Below are 18,590 nucleotides of genomic sequence, written 5' to 3' on the forward strand. Positions count from 1 at the left end.
TTATCTCATAATGTGACAAAAGCAAATTGATTGACGCTGACCAGTATGAAATGTATGAAATATTGATACCCTTGATGGAAAGATTGATAATTTTGAGGCAATGTATGACAAAGGAACTGAACGATTTTGATCTTGCCCGGAGAAATATAAAATGCTACAAAATAAAAGCTAACCAAATAATATATTGACACTAATGCAGTAGGCTTGGTAAACTAAGCTAGGCTCTTGTAGCGACCGCGTGGTGGCATGATGGCTAGCTTGATTTACCTTCTCTAAATTTTGGCTACCAACATCAGCACAACGCAATCCCGAAATCATATTCACTCCCAAAGAAAAATAAGAAACTTAAACTTTAATTTCTGTTCGTGCAATGTACTTTAGCACGCAAATCATTTTTTAGCCATACAAAGTCCTCTCACACAGCAACAGCCGAGCACGTTTTTTTTTTTTGCTTTGCTCTGGATCAGGCACAAAAAAAACAACCACTGGTGCATTAATCCATCTTTCCTCCGCCTATGTTTACATTCACACGTCCGATAACGAGGCAAAACCCAGGGGACGTTGTAACGCAATGAAAGCCAGCAGGCATCGCTAGCTATCACATGGGCGGAACCGCACTTGAGGAGAAGCAGACTATTTGAAACTCTACCTTCCCCTCCATCTCCTTTGTGGCCAGACAGAAGCCCGTCGAAATGATTTTGTGGCTATTTCGGGCGGCAAGGAGGCTCTTTTCATCGCTGCCCAATTAGCACTTTTTGTCTGAGCTCCCGCTGTGACCTTTGCCGCTAATTGATTTGCGGAGGAAGCGGCGTAACGCTCCGCTGTACACACCTCTGCTTTCTCATTGCCTGGAAACTTGACGCTACTCGATTTCAATTGTATAACAGTGATCAGTCGTGTAAAAAAAATGCACTTGTCGCTCTCTCCACAAATTAAAGTGTCGGGTTGCCAAGTAGAAGCCTGACAGTAATGGCCACACGCTGGCCCTTCGAGTTGCACGTCTCAGCTCACTTTGCTGTTGAGACTGCCATGTAATTCCCCTCCGAACCATCAGGTGGCAGAAGTCAGTCATTCGAAACAAGGTCGTTAGAAGCTTTAAATTTGGGCCACATAAATTGCAAATTCAAATCTAGCAAGCGAGCGTGCTGCCGCCATTTTGTATAGAAGTGCGACTGAAAAAAAATAAAAATCTTGATGAGATTTAAACATTCAACAAGAAAAGCAGAAACACACTCACGATCATGGTGGAGGAAAATAAAACGTCGAAGTGTGGAGAACGCTCTCGTCTTTCTGTGTGACTTCCTAAGGAGTTGACATAAAGGTTGACAGGGCAAGGCTAGTTAATCTTTTGCGGAACACAAAACGTCACCTTTCGTAACCCTCACGTCAACGCCATGTGCGGGCGTACTGGCTGTGTTGTCATCTTGTGGCATCACGACATTGTCACGGCGAGAAATGCGAGTCTCCATCCAGCCGTGATAGGTCAAGTGTTGGACGGGTGATTGATGGCTGTGGAGTCCTGCTTTTCAGTTGCTGCTCAGTCCTGGAAAGCCAGCAATCCCTTGAATGTAAAATAAATATAATACGATACTCACAAAAAGTCAGCGATTAGTCAGCATTGGGGTGAAGTTTTAAGACAAGACTATAATTTAATGGAGCCTTTACAGGTGAGCTCAGTACTTGTCCTCTAACAAGCTGCTGGATGTCAAATTTAACAACAGGGGTTTGATCCCTGGTTCAACGACCTTGGCAGCACCTAAAAATGGCTCACCATTACCTTGCCATTGCGAATCTTCAAACAGGTTGTTCGATAAGTGAAGTTGCCACTCAACAAAGACTGGAAGAGTCTCTAAAAGACAAAAAGGCGTACACGTCAAGTAACGGTTTTGCAGATCAGTTCTTAGGTTCTGACCTTTGTGACTCGGACGTGACTTGGACTCGGACCTTTGTGGCCTCTGACTTGACTTGGACTCAGACCTTTGTGGAGTTTGCAGATCAGTTCCTCGGTTCTGACCTTTAGGACTTGGACTTGTCTTGGAGTCAGACCTTTGTGGCCTCTGACTTGACTTGGACTCAGACCTTTGGGGACTCTGACTTAACTTGGACCTTTGTGACTCGGACTTGACCTGGATTCACACCTTTGAGACTCGGACTTGACTTGGACTCAAACCTTTGCGGACACTGACTTGACTTGGACTCTGACTTTTGTGATTCAGACTTCACTAAGAGTCGGACCTTTGTGAACTCTGACTTAATTTGGAATTGGACTTGACCTGGATTCACACCTTTGAGACTCTAACTTGGCTTGGACTCAAACCTTTGTGTACACTGACTTGGACTCGGACCTTTGTGATTTGGACTTGACTCAGACTCTGAACTTTGGGGACTCCAACTAGACTTGGACTAGGACCTTGACTCGACTTGGACTCCTGTACTTAGCTTCAGCCCTGGTAATTTAATCCATTCCGAATTCCCTTCAGCAAAATGTTCCATCTTGTGCCGCCGAGCCACATGGCAGCAGTAACGTGCATCTCAAAGAAGCGACTCGTTCTCTGATCCGCACTCGCTCCCCGCTGATCCCACCTCATTCCGATGTCGTCTCCTTTGTAGTCTTCCGGGAGTCAGACGAAGATCTTGTACCAAACCTCCGTGGTATGTCGGGATTAAAGTCTCTTCTCACCCGTATTAGCTGAGCACAAACAAAGACTCTATACACGTGTGGCATATGTGAACAATTCCCCGAGATGTGCTAGCTTCCTGATATCTGAAGCTTCTCTCAGCCAAATGATGAATAATAGAGTTGTGCCTTCATAAGACTCGTACAGCTGCTCTTTTCATGCGCTTGAACTTTTCATGTCACCGCTCGAACCCTTGGCACGGCGTCAGCATAGTTTTCAGTCTGCCGGGATCATGTGATGTGGCTCAGAGGGCACATCCCGTTGAGGTTCTTCTGATTTTCAGGGTTCCTCCAGGAAGCCGAATAGCATTGTAGCCTCCGTGGATAGTCTAGTCTCTGTTTTTCAAGCAAAAGTCTGAGCTGGCTGTCAGGAAAATTGGGAAGAAGTAGCAGATGGTGCACCCCCCCTCTCTCTCTCTCACCCCACCACCATCTTGGACACTCTGAGTTGCTGATAAAGTGAGGCGCTTTAGTGGACGGCCAGTTTGGGATCTTTTCCTGGCTCGATATCCATGGGTTGTGGAAAGTAGGTGTCACGTTGTGGGATTGAAATTCTTTTGGAAGCTCCACGGTTGGCTTCCCATCACAAGTGATGAAGACACGACGAGAAAAGCGGCGTGAAGAGTAAGCTAAGGGACGTAACGCGCCATTTATTCCAGGCTGAATTCTTGGCTAATGAGCTCCCGCAGGATGGAGCCACTTTGGCGCTCTGACAGATGAGTCCCAATTGGTTCCCTTATTAGCCTTAGCTTAGCTTGCCAAATATCAATGCTCTCAAATGTCTCTGCTTCCTGTCCTGCTTCTCCTTTTTCCGATCCATATTTTAGGCGTTGTTTACTGTCCACTTTATTAAAGACCCTGTCAAGTGAATTTAAAGATTTGTTTCGAGATGTCAAGATAACTGTCACGGAGAGCAAGGTTGTTAATTCAGCAAAGCTTAACGAAATAACTCAACCTAGAATTTATTTTTTTGCAAAGGAAAAGTCAATATTTATCTTTCGCCTTTAAATATACTTGCATTATGATATTTACATCTTAGACCCTCAATAGCTATTTAAGTTATTAGTTAAGTCGCTAATGATTTTTTTTTTACTTAGTCTTTCATTTCAGTACAGTACAACGAACATTTACATTTGTACACAATTTGAAAAAGTATTTTGTGAATGTAAATGCTTTTAAGGAACCGAATATCGTACCCTTGCACTATTCAAGTGATAGCTTGATGCTAATGTTTTGATAGCTAAACGTTGGTGATGTCATTTCCTGTCCCCGTTGTGATGTCATTCCCTGTCCTCTTTTTGTAAATGTTACTGTGTCAAGTGAATATTTGAAGAATATAAATTGCAATCGTAACATCTGCCTGAACAATCTCAATTCAAACTATTCTGAAAATCGTTAAACCCCGTCTCACGTTTCCTATCACATGTAAGACGTGTGTTTTGGTTTCATCCTCCTTGCGGCCTCCGTGATTCTCTGCTGACAATTGTTTTGCCCCAGACCCATTTGGATCTAATTGATAAGAAGGCCGTGAGCCGGTGCTTCAGCCCGTTACCATGACGATGTCGCATAGCTCTTCAGGTATCTCCTTAGATACGTGTGTGTATGCCGGGATGTGTTGAAATGATGCTTATGCGTTAAGTGCGAGATGACTTTATCGCTCGCCCTCGGTGACCGTGACGACAACGGCGGCTTGTGTGTAAAAATTGGCAACATGTCAATCACGCCCTTAAGCAAGGCAGTGAATCTCTTGCGTAAAAATAGAGCAGTGATTTTAGGTGGCGCAAAAACACATCAAGCATTTAATACGTCCCCGCGTAGCTCGACATGCCCTCTCATTTATTGGACCTCGGAACATCCCCGGCTGCGCCCTTGACAAATTTCGCCAACCTTAAAGTGTGTTGGAGTGAGCAGTGAGCAAAGACGCGATGGTGATGTCATCAAATGCTGATGTCATCGAGAGCCGGCGCTTATGATGAATTAGGAATATGGGCAGTTACAGAAACCGTCCCGGTTTGAGTGACTACGGACTCTGAAGGCTCCGAGCGGATTCGTTTTACACGGCAACACAAAGAGGGTGAAATCTAATTGGACGAAAACATCCAAGATCCCGGAAGCAAGAGAAACGTGATGAAATTTAGCAACAACAAACAAATAGCAAATTCCCATTCCGTGATGCCAATAATGAACGTGATCTTTCGAGCTTCCATTTTGTTTCTTATTATTTCAATTTGAAGATGCATTTGTGCTTGTGCCGTAAACACGGCATTAGAAATGAGCTCAAATTAGAAACCGGCTCAGGTTTGCAGACGTGCCTTCGTGATTGTCTGTGTGGCTACAAAAAAAATAATTCCCTCCTTGAGACTCGCCCATGAATACGTTGGATGCTCAATGAAGAGTAGTGGGCTTCTAAAAATAGCTACATGAAGAAATCATTGGCTGTGTATGATATTACACTGAATGGTATGTTTGTGTGAGCGTTGTGTCGCTTTGCGTCACGTTAGACGCTGTTTTATTATTGGCTGACTGTCCAAAATTATTTCTACAGCACTGTGTTGTGAACATAAGCTCCTTGGCGGAGAGAAGCAAGACCAATTTAGACGCCCTTGTGTTGTCAGAGGGATGCAGAGGGGGAGGGGGGGTCGGGGTGTGAAAAGGCTTGGCTCTGGCTGACCGTGTGGCAGCTCGGGATTGCGCTGAAGGTGGAAAGGAGAGTTATGTTTTTTAATTGATGGTTGGGGGGCAAAAAGACAAAAGGTGGAGTCGTCACGGAGTGAATGGCGGACGTGAGACAATCGGCTGCGGTGATTAAAAAGACACAAAGAGAGAAAAAAAAAAAAAAAAAGAACGACGGGCAATTATGGTTGGCAAAGAGCCAAGGCAGCTTCTTAATAATTCTTCTGCCGCTCGATGAGCGCAAGATCATGACACATTTCATGCTAAGATTCGCAGTTCCTCATTAATTTCGCCTTAAGCTCGCATCTCGCCTGACAGCAAAAACCTCCAGGCTGCATAATGTTGCTCGTAACGATGCTGATTTCAACACACGTGTGGCCAAGCAACACAAGGCAATACCATTACCGTAGTTTCCGGACTATAAGGCGCACCGGACTATAAGGCGCACCTTCAATGAATGGCCCATTTTAAAACTTAATCCTTATCTAAGGCGCACCGGACTATAAGGCGCACCATTAATGCATCATGTTAGATTTTTAATCCAAATCAAATCATTCTCCATTTTATCTTTTTTATTTCAACTTCAGATGCAACAAATGACTTTATAATCACAAAATAATGATCCATAGTCTTTTTGATTCATGATTCATAGTCTTCAGCAGGCCACTTATGCTTGATTTCATGACACAATGCTTTGGACCAGTTTGAAATTAGGAATTTAGTCCATATATAAGGCGGACTGGACTATAAGGCGCACTGTCGGCTTTTGAGAAGATTTTAGGTTTTTAGGTGCGCCTTATAGTCCGGAAAATACGGTAATTTTTTAAATTGAGAATTATCACTGTATTTTATTAAAACGTAATAAAAGAAGCACTTTTTTTTTTTCTCGCAAACTAACGTTACTGCAGAAATGCAGAGCGGCCAAATCTACGCTCTCGCTCCCTGACTCCCACATCACTCACCGACCAAGCTCCGCCTCTTAAAGCCATACACATTCAAAGTCATAGTCTTGAATGTGTTGTTAGCAACAGCAAAATAATACCCAAAATATATTTCATACTGGTATTGTGCAAAATGCTTTTTAAATGTGATTGCTTGAATAATCAATAGTCAGTTCTAAAAAAAGTATTCAATAAGAGAAGGATTACTAAAAGGTTGGTGAGGGTCACCAAGCTTGACTATAAATATAAATTGTGGAAGTTCCAAAGAGGGCAACTTTTTGAGCGATGTTTGAAAAGGTCTCAATAGCCTTTTGTCCATAATAGTCCGCATGGGCATCCCGTTAAAATGTCCCGAAGAAGTGTGCGCGATGCGAGCGATATCGTCAATAGACTCTCATTGCTGTGCCTTTCTTATCTATTTTTCTCCATCCGAGCGAATTCTGAATGGACCCGAGCTCGGGCACAATCACAGGCGCTTGCTGAAATCTGTTTTGAGATCTTTGCTTCTTTTTTTTTTTCCCCCCCTCCGTCAGAATATAATAGAGGGGGATCTGATCATCAATAACCTTTTCCAGTAAGAGGCCAATTGCTCCCTCTCGGATGACTTGAATTGATTTTTTATTGTAACTTGATGTGTTTTGTGGAAAGTGTTTTTTTTTTTGACGCCTTTATGTTTAGGACCGCCAAGATGGCTGTGTCCTTGTAAAATGCAGACCGCCTCAAGTTGAGCTTGAAGGAACATTCATTTAAAAAAAAAAAAAAAAACGTTTGCAATTTTCAGCAGATCTTTTCCCCCCGCAGTCGGCATATTTTCTCGCTTTACTTTGTCCTTGTCACACGGTTTTTGCGGTATCGATCCTGTTCCAGCTGACCGGGGATCAGATGATGCCCAATTTTGAGAGCGAGAGAGGGATGATGATGATGATGATATGCCTTTCTCAACAATTGTAACCTTTCAACACTAAACATGACAGAATGTTTGTCATGATCTTGTCGTCCCACTTTCACGTGTAAGAGCTGATTAGCAATTTGTCTGCAATGGGAATTCAGATAAGTTTCTAAATGCATTTTTTTTGTCTATTTACACCGGTTGGTGTCAAACCTAAGGCCCGGGGGCCCTTATGCGTCCCGTTCTATCATTTTATGTGGCCCACGAAGACAGATTCTGCATCGAGTCTTCACTTTAAAAATAGAGATATTGCTTGCAATTTGTCTTTTTAAAATATTTGAGCAGTTTTTACTAGTCTCTGATTTCAAAACTCGTTTTTTTTTTTTTTTAAATGTCTTTCACCCAACCCCATTTTGTTTTTATTTTAAATCCTCTTTTTAAAAGCAAAGTAAACATTTAGGACTTTGTTGCTTCCCACCACTGGTCGAAGAAAAGCTATCGCGCGAGTATTTAACATACACAATTCCTTAATTGTACGTGTAGCTGTCGGCTAAGTGCGTATTGGATATTCATGAGGATTTCACGGTGGGCTCGACGCAATGGCAAACTAGACCATGAAAGGAGATGTGCAAAAGCGTCCTCGTGCGATGATTTATTCAGATTGGAATGTTCGCACGCAGAGGAGCTCACGTGATGGGGAATAGTCACGTTATTTGTACATTGCGGACAGAATATTAGCATATTGCTCATCAGATGTTCTTTCTTTGTTTTAAACCAACGCTCACAATTTGCACAGTCCTCATGCTGAATTTTACTTTGGGCCTAATTTGCATATTAAAAGCAAAAGATAAGCGTCCAGTGAGTGCGGGCGCGGCTATTCAAATGTTTCCGTCCAAGTCCTTGCAGTTCTTCCCTGCTTGCCTTTGTCCTGGCGGATTTGACGTCTTGCACTTTTGCTTTCTTTGGTGTGACCACTCGCTTGGTTTAATTCTTTTTTTTTTTTTTGTCTTGGTGAGCCAAGAGGCCGTCTGAGATAAAGCACAATGTCAGAGCTCTCTCCACTGAATGGGAAAATTGACTCGGATTGTCTGTGGCAGTCCTCTCTGGCTGTGGCCCGTGATGCTTAAAGTGCTGCGCTAATTAGTTTTTCCTCCATCACACGTCCGCGTTGACTCTGCCTTTGTGCTGCCTTGCTTTTTGCTGGATGTGATTTGTTACGTAATGGAAAGTGTGCAGCTTTGCATGTCACACAAGCGACATGTCTCTCTTGACTTGATTTGGCAGCGAAAAAAAAAACTGGAGGAAGGGGCTGACGTAGTAGCAGCACAAAAAAAATGGATAGTCATGTCTTACATGTAATGTGAACAAACGCATAGACTGACAAATATCATCTATGATATAATGCTTGAATAGATTATAATGCTGTATGTGTTCCTCAAATTATTTTTAAGTAGGTCATTTTTAAGTAGACATTTAAAAAAAAAATCTACTTCTTTCGAGCACATCAAGTTTGACCTATAAATTTATGGCAATGAGATTTCGGAAAAGAATTCCACCTGTTGCGGAACCTGACCCTTAATTCATAAATATTACTATAAATATATTTTACATGTTTTGTATTATTATTATTTTTTAATTATTATTATTATTATTATTATTATTATTATTATTCAAACCTGATGTGCTTGAAACAAAACAACTGCAAATTCAGAATCAGTGCAAAGAAATCTAGAAAAGTTTAGTTGCATCTCTGATTAAGAAATGTTGCTAACCAGCTTTTTTTTTTTTTTTTGGGGTGTGACCTGGAACAGTTTACAGGAATTTCCATTCATTTCAATGGGAGAAGACAATTTGTAATTTGAATAAAATTTCAAGGATGCCACAGCTTGCAGAAAAACTGGATAAACAACATATGCGGCCTATAGGAAGTGTACAGAAAATACACACAAGCCAGCGAGTATTTTGCTGAAGGCTTAGAAAATAAATGAAAGATGAAAGCGGCGCACTTGGATGAATGGGAGGAGGTAGTGCACGCGTGTGCGTACGTGCGTGTGCTATTAAATCTGTCACAACATGTTTATTACCAAATCAACGCACACGCTTCTATCTCTCTGGAAACCACCATCCGTCTTTTCAACCGCCTCCTCCGTCTCCAACCGGCTCAGGCTAGTCGTGCACACACACACAGGCAAACACACACACACACATGTGGCGGTTAAAAAGACGCACTCTGCCACTAACGAGGGCGACATGGCGAGCGGTGGAAAGGGAGGACAGGATGAGCCCCTGGCGGCGTGGTTGTGTGTGTGTTGGGTTAGGGTTAGGTGTGTGATCTCAGATCTTATTGGTCATGTCGGCTGCTGGCCGCAGATGAGGTCATTAGACCCTTTAGCAAGGCGGATTTCATCCCTCCTGTCCACTCGGCCTCGTAAATCTCCCAAGACGCTGGCATGACGTGGTCACTTTTGTGTCCGAGCACTTTGTGCGTGTCTTCGAGTGTGTGTGTGTGGTGGTGATTGTGTGTCCGGGGAATCCCTCTGTATGATTTGTCCGAATTTATGTAGTGAGGCCCTTGTCTGCTTGCATTTCGGCGACGCGGCCTGGGGATTGTGTCTCGCCGTGGTGGGTTGTGTTTAACAGCACTGCGAATTCTTGCATTGTTAGCGAGCGCCATTAAGCACTCAGCAGACGTCTCCGGAGAAGACCTATTAGCATAGATTATTTATGGCGAGCTGCCGCTTTTGCATTTTTCAGCTGTTGCTTCTTCATCATGTTTGTTTAGATTTGAAAGCTTACTCGGGCTTGATAGCCACACAAGCGCGGCGTTTCTTCTCGCCGCCGGCTCGTAAACATCCCCGCTCACGCCGGCGGTCGTTGAAAAATAAATGTTTTCTCGTAAAAAACATCTTGTCAAGAGAATGCCAAACCTACAGGTGATGCTTTAGTATTTATTATACTCCCCAAAAACCTGACAATAATGATGCCTTACTTCTTTGACCTGAAAAATGGATGCTACTTCATTTAGCATTGTTTTTTTATGCCTACATGTAATTTCTTGTTTGATATATACTGCAGTATATCTTCTGTCGATTCTCAATACAGTAATACCTTGTTTTTCGCGGAGAATTGGTTCCAAAAACCACCCGCAATAAGTGAAATCCGCAAAAGTACGGTCACCAACAAGAAGTACTGGGTAGGCTAACGAGTTAGCGGAAAGATGCTAATTCGCGATCGTGCTAACACACGAAAACGGACTTCTAAAGGAATGTAAATGAACATTTGGAGCAATACTACATTGTCCTAAAGGTTAGACACATGTTTCCTCAATTTAGAAGTTTTATTTTGACTTTTAAATGTTTTTTTTCATTTGGAAAAAAATCCGCGATGTAGTGAAGCCGCGATAAATGAAACGCGAAGTGGCGAGGGATCACTGTAATTGTATTTTCAATCACAAATTGATTATTTGAAATCGTTCAGCACTAATGCAGGTGCACAACTCTAAATTCGGACTAGCCTGTGTACTGCAAATTATTATTATTATTTTTATTTCTTTTGCGGTTTGCGTAATTTTAGAATTGTACCCGGAGTACATTTGTAGTGCATGAGGGTGAACGCTCTTCAACCTTTTGTTTTATTTTGTCACTAAAACCACAATAGCAAGAATTATTCTACATTTGCACCTTGCCTCCATGTCTATGCATGAGACCCAAACTATCGATTGTGTTGGTTGCAGCCTCAGGAGGAACAAAACACAGATTAATGACCTCTCTTACTGTTGCTCGGCAGAGCAAAATAATTATCTAAGTGATGTGTCATGATGATGTGTGTAACTTTACTTTAAGATGGATAAAGTGGCGACAAGCGCTGCGGAAAAATCTTGATTGCAGTGTTGCGGTGTTCTCGATAAGCAAAATAAACGTTGTCTCTGCAGTACCATCGCTGATGACAAACGATTCATGATGAAGACCAAAGTTGTTTTGATGGAGTCCAAGAAGATGGTCCGGCTTCCTGGTGTGGGCTTTAACCACCGTGTCGGGTCCTCCCAAGCGTCGGCAGAAGCTGCAGGTACGAGATGCCGATTCATTTGTGCAGAATTCAAACGAAAGCGGCTCATTGATTTTTAAAGTGCTACTTTTTTTCCCCAACTCCCATGATGATTTACATTATCTCCTCAATTAGCAAATGAGAGTAAAAAGTCCACGTTGCCACATGCCTCTTCCCTGAGTTTGCACTTTTGCAGCGTTGGGTCAGTGTCTGCCGTGCTTTGCTTGATTGTGTTGCCTGATCGCTTTCGATGTGCAGTTTTGCATTTTCCCGTCGAGCGAACAGAGTGGGTTTTGCTTTCAATGAGATGCTCGTACATCACTGTCACACCGGCAGGCAGGCTTTTTTTTTTTTTATTCATCTCCCGGGAATAAACAGTGAGTTTTGTTTGTTAAACGGTACCCCCAACAGAAAGCAATGTGACTCCGCTTTGTTAGTCATGTTTTTATCCTAAAATGCCAATAAGCAAGATTTCTAATTAAAGTGAGAACAAATTGATGATTTGGGCATTGAATATTTGTATGCATGACTATTTATCGTACACAAAACTTTCCCACCCCTCCAGCAATCGATGAAATTCTGAAATAGGGAGACGATTAAAAAAGAAAATAACAACCCACATAGCGTCCTATATGCGGGACATTGATCTGACAATCATCTGCATAGCAGTGTAAGGAAATTTCATACTTTCTTAAGATGAAACCCATTCACAATGAAACCAGCAGGGGCCCCAAAATTGAACCCTGTGGAACACCACATGACAATAGGGCAGAGTGGGACTCAGAAACCAAAAAACATCCTTACAGGAATATTTTCTGTTGGAAAATGACTGGAGTTAAATTAAAGTCAGGAAGTTGCGCGCAAAGTTAGAACGAGGAAAGCAGCACAGACGTGTTCTCTAACAAGCAAGCGGGCCCATACAGTCATCCAGCAGCGCTGTCTCTCTTGGCAGCTGACTGGACGTCTTCACTCTCGAGGGCGCTTGTTATGCCCAGGTATTTATAGGAGTGGGGTGGCCATCGCTTGTCAAGATCGGGGTGCCTTATTAGAGCTGTAAAAGGAAAGTGGATGTGGCAATGTTGAAGAAGGGCACCAAAGCGGCGTTATCAAAGAATGAATGAATGTCGTAAAAAAAAATGCCGATTTGTTAGGTTATTTTTTTAATTATTATTTTTTTTAAGGTCGTCCTCCAATTTTTTTTTTTAATATCTGAAACTATATAACCATGAAAAAACTATATACCTTGAAAAAGTAACTATAGATTACATGCTTTAATTTTTTTTATTATTTGACTGATTATTGGATTTTAAAAGTAACTAGTTACTTTAATTGTTACCTTTAAACTTGATTACCGTATTTTCCGGACTATAAGGCGCACCTAAAAACCTAAAATTTTCTCAAAAGCTGACAGTAATGATAATAGGATCATTATTTTGTGATTATAAAGGAATTTGTTACGTCTGAAGTTGAAATAAAAAAGATAAAATGGAGAATGATTTGATTTGGATTAGAAATCTGACATGATGCATTAATGGTGCGCCTTATAGTCCGGTGCGCCTTATATATGGAGAAAGTTTTAAAATGGGCCATTCGTTGAAGGTGCGCCTTATAGTCCGGTGCGCCTTATAGTCCGGAAAATACGGTAATTGAAATTACAAATTCCCCATCTTAAAAACACAAATGCCTGCGTTAGATTAGTGACTGTAAGATGTCCACATTTTGGAGTAACACGGATGGATATTCCCACCATCTCTGGATATTACACAAATGATGAGCTGCGATATTGCTAACGTACTTTAGTCAATCTCCTGTAAATCCTTTGTCTGCATGATTAAGAAAAATCAATTTCGCTCATTGCAACCATTCAAGTGCTGCTTCTTAATAACAATATTGTTTTGTGTGTGTGGGCCGCCTCACGTTTACGATTTGGATGGCAGGACATTTCCAATTACGCTTCAGTCATGATTGATTCAATCTGCCCTTTAGCCCGTGACGCATCGTTTAAATTCAGCGTCTAAGCAAACCGTTCCCTCGCTCTCTCTCATTTGACTTCTTATCTGCCTCTCCGAAAGCCCGAGAGTAGCAGCTGCCACTTATTAATTTGCAAAAACTAAATTCAAAGTTATCATTATCTCAGCTGGCAGAGGGCTAAATATTAATACGTTCTAAAGAGGCCTAGCCTCATTTGGGTCCATATATATGCAGCTGTTAATGTCCAGGGAGGAATACGTGGTAGGCTTTTAAAAGCGGCGAGGAAATAATTTATGGCAGAATACGAGAGAGAGAGAAGCTTAGGAAATCGTGGCGTGTGATTCAAAAACGAACGCGGAGACATCTGCTCGGGAACTCGACCCCATCGATTGGGAAGCGGTGCCAAGATGGCAGATGTTGACCTGGGGGGGGTCTTAACACCCGGTGTGGCGTGCTGCTAAAAAAACATAAGCGAGGTAGAGTGAAGGGGAAAAAAAACATAGCTAGCATGCGCAGAAAAAGATTGACAAATAAAATTGAATGGCATCCTCGGCCAGGGTCCTCGACTTCCTGTTGTCAGCCCAACAAACACGACCTTCTCGTGACTCCTGAAAGGTGAGTAAATTAAGAAACAGCCTGAAACAGCTCCTCGTGCTCCTGGCGCGAATGTTTACAGCGACACCAATTAGCCCGGCAGCGCTCGCTCGCTAAGTTAATTGGCGGCGGGAGAGCGGGAGGGCCGCCTTCTCCGAGGTAGCTGCTTGTCAGAGAGGAGCTTTGACGTGAACGGGGGAAAGAAGAACAAATGATTGCGCCGCTATTGATCGACTGACTAAATGAGATGGCCAGCGGAGAATAGAGCGGTCGACGTTGAAAAAGGAAGCAGGAACAGACACGAGGAATCTCTTTTGCTAAGACGTGAACGGGTTTTTCCGTTATGCTTTTCACAAAACGCAGGCAGGTCTGATTTTGGATTTGCGTACGTACCGTTTATAACCCTACAACATACCAGCCAGCACTGACGTCGACTGTAAGCAGTACAGAAGATGGCATGTTTAGCCTTTAGCATGTTAGCGTTAAGCTAGCCAACTTGACTAAAGGGCAAAATTTTATTATATTTTGGCAAACTAGCAACGTTAATCAGGATAAAAGAAGGCGTCTATAGCATCTACCATGTTAGCATTGAGCTAGCAGACTTGATTAAAGGGCGAAATTATACTATATTTGGGAAAACTAGCAATGTTAATGAGGATTATCAGTGTAGAAAATGGAAGGCCAGATGTAGGGTGATGTTAAATCACCCAACTTCAGCATTTAGCATTCCAACACTACCGTTCAAATCCCCGCAACAAACGCGTACGGATTCCGATGTGACATTTCACACCCGCCTTGTTATTTCCAGTGCGACAACCAGAAACCATCTTATAGTCTAATTGATGACTTTGGCACAGCACGCGGGATGTTCTTCACCGTGAGACTTCTTTATCTCGTTCCCCGGGCTCTCTTTCTGTCTTCCCACTCAGCGCGGTGATGCATTTTGTCTGCGGGCAGCAGGCAGCGCTGCCCTCTGAGTCCTTCCGCTCCATATCAGTCACAGCGCGCCCCATCAGACGTCCGCCGAGGCAAATGCAAACGCGCCGTGTGCACAGTAGAGGGTCGGCATGACTTATTATTATCGAGGTTGTTTTTCCCCTGTGCCTTCCAATGCAGGCAAGTCATGTCTGGAAATATGTCTAACACGGCCATGCCGAAGAGTCTTACACAATATGGACAAATATCTTCAATTTTTACTTTCTATATCCTGAAGGTGCCAGTTGTGGGAAGTCAAGGTCAGCAAAACTTTTCAGCAGAAGCACTGCACCACTGGGCCGATCCTCCAGGAGCACGTCGCATTTAAACAGACTGAAAGCGGCAGCTTCGATTGGCCGTGATTGAAGTTGGCGCCGACCACTCCCACAGCGGCGCAGCCCACCCTCTGGGGAAATTACCATCGGGTCTAACATTGGGTTTGGTGAGTATGATGTAGTTTCTTGATTTGTCATGTTATCAGATAAATATAGATTCTGAACTGCTCCAGAAAATGTACACGGCAGAATTGTGTGCTGTTTTTTATTTATTTTTATTGTATCCATGGTTTTCTATAATTTTGTGATGGTGAAGCCGGGAAATTCCGCTCTGAGGGAACAGGTACCAAATGCACAGCCCGCTGTCCCAATACTTTTGGTGTCCATCCATTGAGGCAAATGCGATAAACATTTCACAATCCTTTGTGAAAATATTCACCAATACGGGCCTTTAACTTTAATTAGCCACGACTATATTCAGTGTGTGTGTTCTCTCTGTGTTCTCGCCGGCTGCCAAGCGCTCAAAAGGAATGCGCAACGAACAAGGTGGCTTTTTCCAAGTAACAAGCTGTCTCATTTATTCCGGCTTCGTGTGCACACACGCTGCCGCCGCTGCCGGCTAATTGCCCTCAAACAGAACAGCGCCCGGCATTCTCTCGTAACGTCTTTAAGGGAGCGTAACGAGCTCTGATCTTTGCTACCGTTCTTAACGCTGGCATTAGCATTTATCCATAATCACACATTCACAAGCAGATACTGTCGATAGAAAAGTGGGCTAATTTCGATCATCAGGCTTCATTGTGTGGCGCGGCTCAGCGCCAGTCATTGAGAAAATCAAGAGGAACGATTGAATGCCTTGGGATTCTCGTCAATAGAAACCGTTACTAATTGTTCCCAAGGGTGGCGCTCCGGCTTGGCTCGATTTTAGCCACGCTCTGTGTAACCAAGTGGAAAGCCGCCAGCTCTTTTGCTCACCTTCATTGCTTTTCTCAATGGAGACCAAAAAAAAAAAAAAAAACCCCGCACTGAAACATCCATTAAATTGTTTGGGAAAAATGCAAAGCGTCGCCAGAGGGAAAAGTTCCAACCTTGTCAATCAGAACACGACTCGCTTTTTGTTTCCCGCCGCGTGCATCTGACAGGTAAAACGTTTGACGGGGTCGCTGAGCGGAACTGAAAAGGAGTCACGTGACTAAGGCTATTATGAAAAGCGCAAATTGCAAAAGTGATGGACACGTGGAAATGCGGAAATTTCCCTCAAGGGAAGAGCGGGCCTAACACAAAGGCGACTTGCTCGCTCGAGTCGACGGCTTCAACCGCATAACGAGATACTACAAACGATGACGAGATGAAAATATGAACTGACGGCAAACGCGAGATGTCTGACTTTTGTAATCAGCGGCGGAAGAAGGAGGCGAGTCAGAGGAGAGTGTCGTAGCGTTTTTCATGCTAGCACTCTGACAATCAGTGAGTCATCGGCAAAGCCTCAAGTGGTGGGGGAGGAACTGGCTGCCAGACAATCCTCTACTTGTAAGATTCTCAATTGGAAAATAAAAATACACGTCCTAAAATGTACTTGAGTTTTCTGCAGGGAGTGCGAATCAAGAATAAATATGCTAGCGTGATACGTCTGAAAACATCATCAATCTTCTATTTCATGACGTGACAGATAGACCATATAAAAAAAAAAAAATTCAATCGCTTTACCCTTCCCACACACTCCTAAACACACTTGGACTTACTAGAAGACACTCTTGAAAGTATTCCTTTGGGCCTGTTCTCACTCTCTGCTCGCAGTTCTCCAAATAAGAGGCGAAGCATATTGGCTTCAAGCTATTTATTTCCCTCTCCCAGTTGAAGCTTAACGTAAATCTGACGCCCAAGAGCAAAACAAATTAAACGCATACTTAAACACCAAATTGCTCAACCAACCAATTTGTATGAATGGGCGTCCTTTAGCATCCCTTAGCGTCCTTTAGCGTTAGACAGGTCAATGGAAAATAGCATGGATGCTACTGTAATTATAAGCCTTTAAACAGGATCAATGCTAATATACTAAGTATCGGTATCAATCTCAAACGCTAGTCTCGACCTTTTACATTTATTTCTATGATGTCAGTTATTTTCAAATAATTATTGCGTACAGTCACGGTTGATTTTGCGTTTCGGGCGATATTTGAGTTTTTCAAACAACCGGCTCGCTGTTTATTGTTGTGACATAAAATAAAATATACTAAGTGAGGATAGCTTGAAGTAAACTACCTGGAATTTTCCAATTTTAATTGCCAGCAGAAAAGAAACCAAAACGATGGTAAATACATTCGCGCTGATTAGCTTATTTAACGATTCAAATCAAAACAAGCTAGCAGAAGTTGTCTGGACGAAAGGAATTAAAGACAGGCGGGGACTAAGAATATGCAGATTACCGTATTTTCCGGCCTATAAGGCGCACCTAAAAACCTAAAATTTTCTCAAAAACCAACAGTGCGCCTTATAGTCCGGTGCGCTTTATATATGGACCAAATTCCTAAATTTAAACTGTCCCAAAGCATTGTGTCATGAAATCAATCATAAGTGGCCCACTGAAGACTATGAATCATGACTCAAAAAGACTATGGATCATTATTTTATGATTATAAAGTAATTTGTTCCATCTGAAGTTGAAATAAAAAAGATAAAATGGAGAATGATTTGATTTGGATTAAAAATCTGACATGATGCATTAATGGTGCGCCTTATAGTCCGGTGCGCCTTATATAAGGATAAAGTTTTGAAATGGGCCATTCATTGAAGGTGCGCCTTATAGTCCGGTGCGCCTTATAGGCCGGAAAATACGGTACTACTATTTTGTACATTGCATTAAAAAAAATTTAAAAAATTGTTTTAACCTAAATGTATCGGTATTGGTATCAGCGATACTGGCGCTAGTATTTACTCAATACCAAAATGTCAGGTATCGCACGGCTCAACTGCGCCCGACAATTGGCAGAAGGGCAATCTATTTGCTTTGGAAGCCTTCACTTGCCAATCCCCACGTTGTCTGCCAGCATCCATTGGGAGCCTTCGGGCCCAGATGTCATTCCCAATATAGCGTGAGCAGCCCTCAGGCTCAGCTCAGGCTATTTTCCCCAAATGTCATTCACCAGCCAACGGGGAAGAAACTGGCTGAAATCATTTTAAATTGTTGACGAAACAAAATGCTCTCTGCGTGTTTGCGATGAAAGATGGAGGAAAAAAGCGGCGGATCATGACCGGTAGCGTGACCGGGAAACTTGACCAGCGCTAAGCTCACTTTCAGCTCATTGGGACCGGAACTGCCGCCCGCTCGTAACGACTTCACAACCGGCTCTGTTTGAACGTTTTTTTACGTTCTTGTAAAGCGCAGCACATCGCGGCGCCTAATAAGCACATAATGCCTCATTGACTTTTCGCTAATCTGCTCATACACAGTTTTGTGCCCCAGGCCAAGCAATTTGTTCATTGAGTCCAGGATTAAACGTTGCAAAGGTCTAAGCGGCTCGCATTCTCTGCTGGCCTTGGCTTCTCCTGTG

At 42.9% G+C, this 18,590-nt stretch overlaps 2 long non-coding RNA genes across 12 annotated transcripts in view; one reads left to right on the top strand and one right to left on the bottom strand.

The window, feature by feature from the left end:
* The window catches only part of LOC133144419 (uncharacterized), a 49,670-nt gene that overhangs the window by 18,855 nt on the left and 12,225 nt on the right, over positions 1-18,590 (top strand). For all 10 annotated transcript variants that reach the window (XR_009710742.1, XR_009710746.1, XR_009710731.1 and 7 more), the window contains 2 exons: positions 11,112-11,245; positions 15,003-15,206. This is a non-coding gene — a long non-coding RNA (uncharacterized LOC133144419). The remainder of the gene's footprint in view (positions 1-11,111; positions 11,246-15,002; positions 15,207-18,590) is intronic.
* On the bottom strand, positions 314-3,323 carry LOC133145019 (uncharacterized). 2 transcript variants are annotated; one of them, XR_009710814.1, is made up of 3 exons: positions 1,913-3,323; positions 1,778-1,849; positions 314-1,543 (listed from the first exon to the last, which is right to left on the bottom strand). It is a non-coding gene; the product is annotated as an uncharacterized LOC133145019 (long non-coding RNA). The 2 variants fall into 2 exon arrangements; XR_009710819.1 differs by having other exon boundaries at positions 314-1,561.

This window comes from Syngnathus typhle, linkage group LG1 (assembly GCF_033458585.1).
Source record: "Syngnathus typhle isolate RoL2023-S1 ecotype Sweden linkage group LG1, RoL_Styp_1.0, whole genome shotgun sequence".
NCBI lineage: Eukaryota > Metazoa > Chordata > Actinopteri > Syngnathiformes > Syngnathidae > Syngnathus > Syngnathus typhle.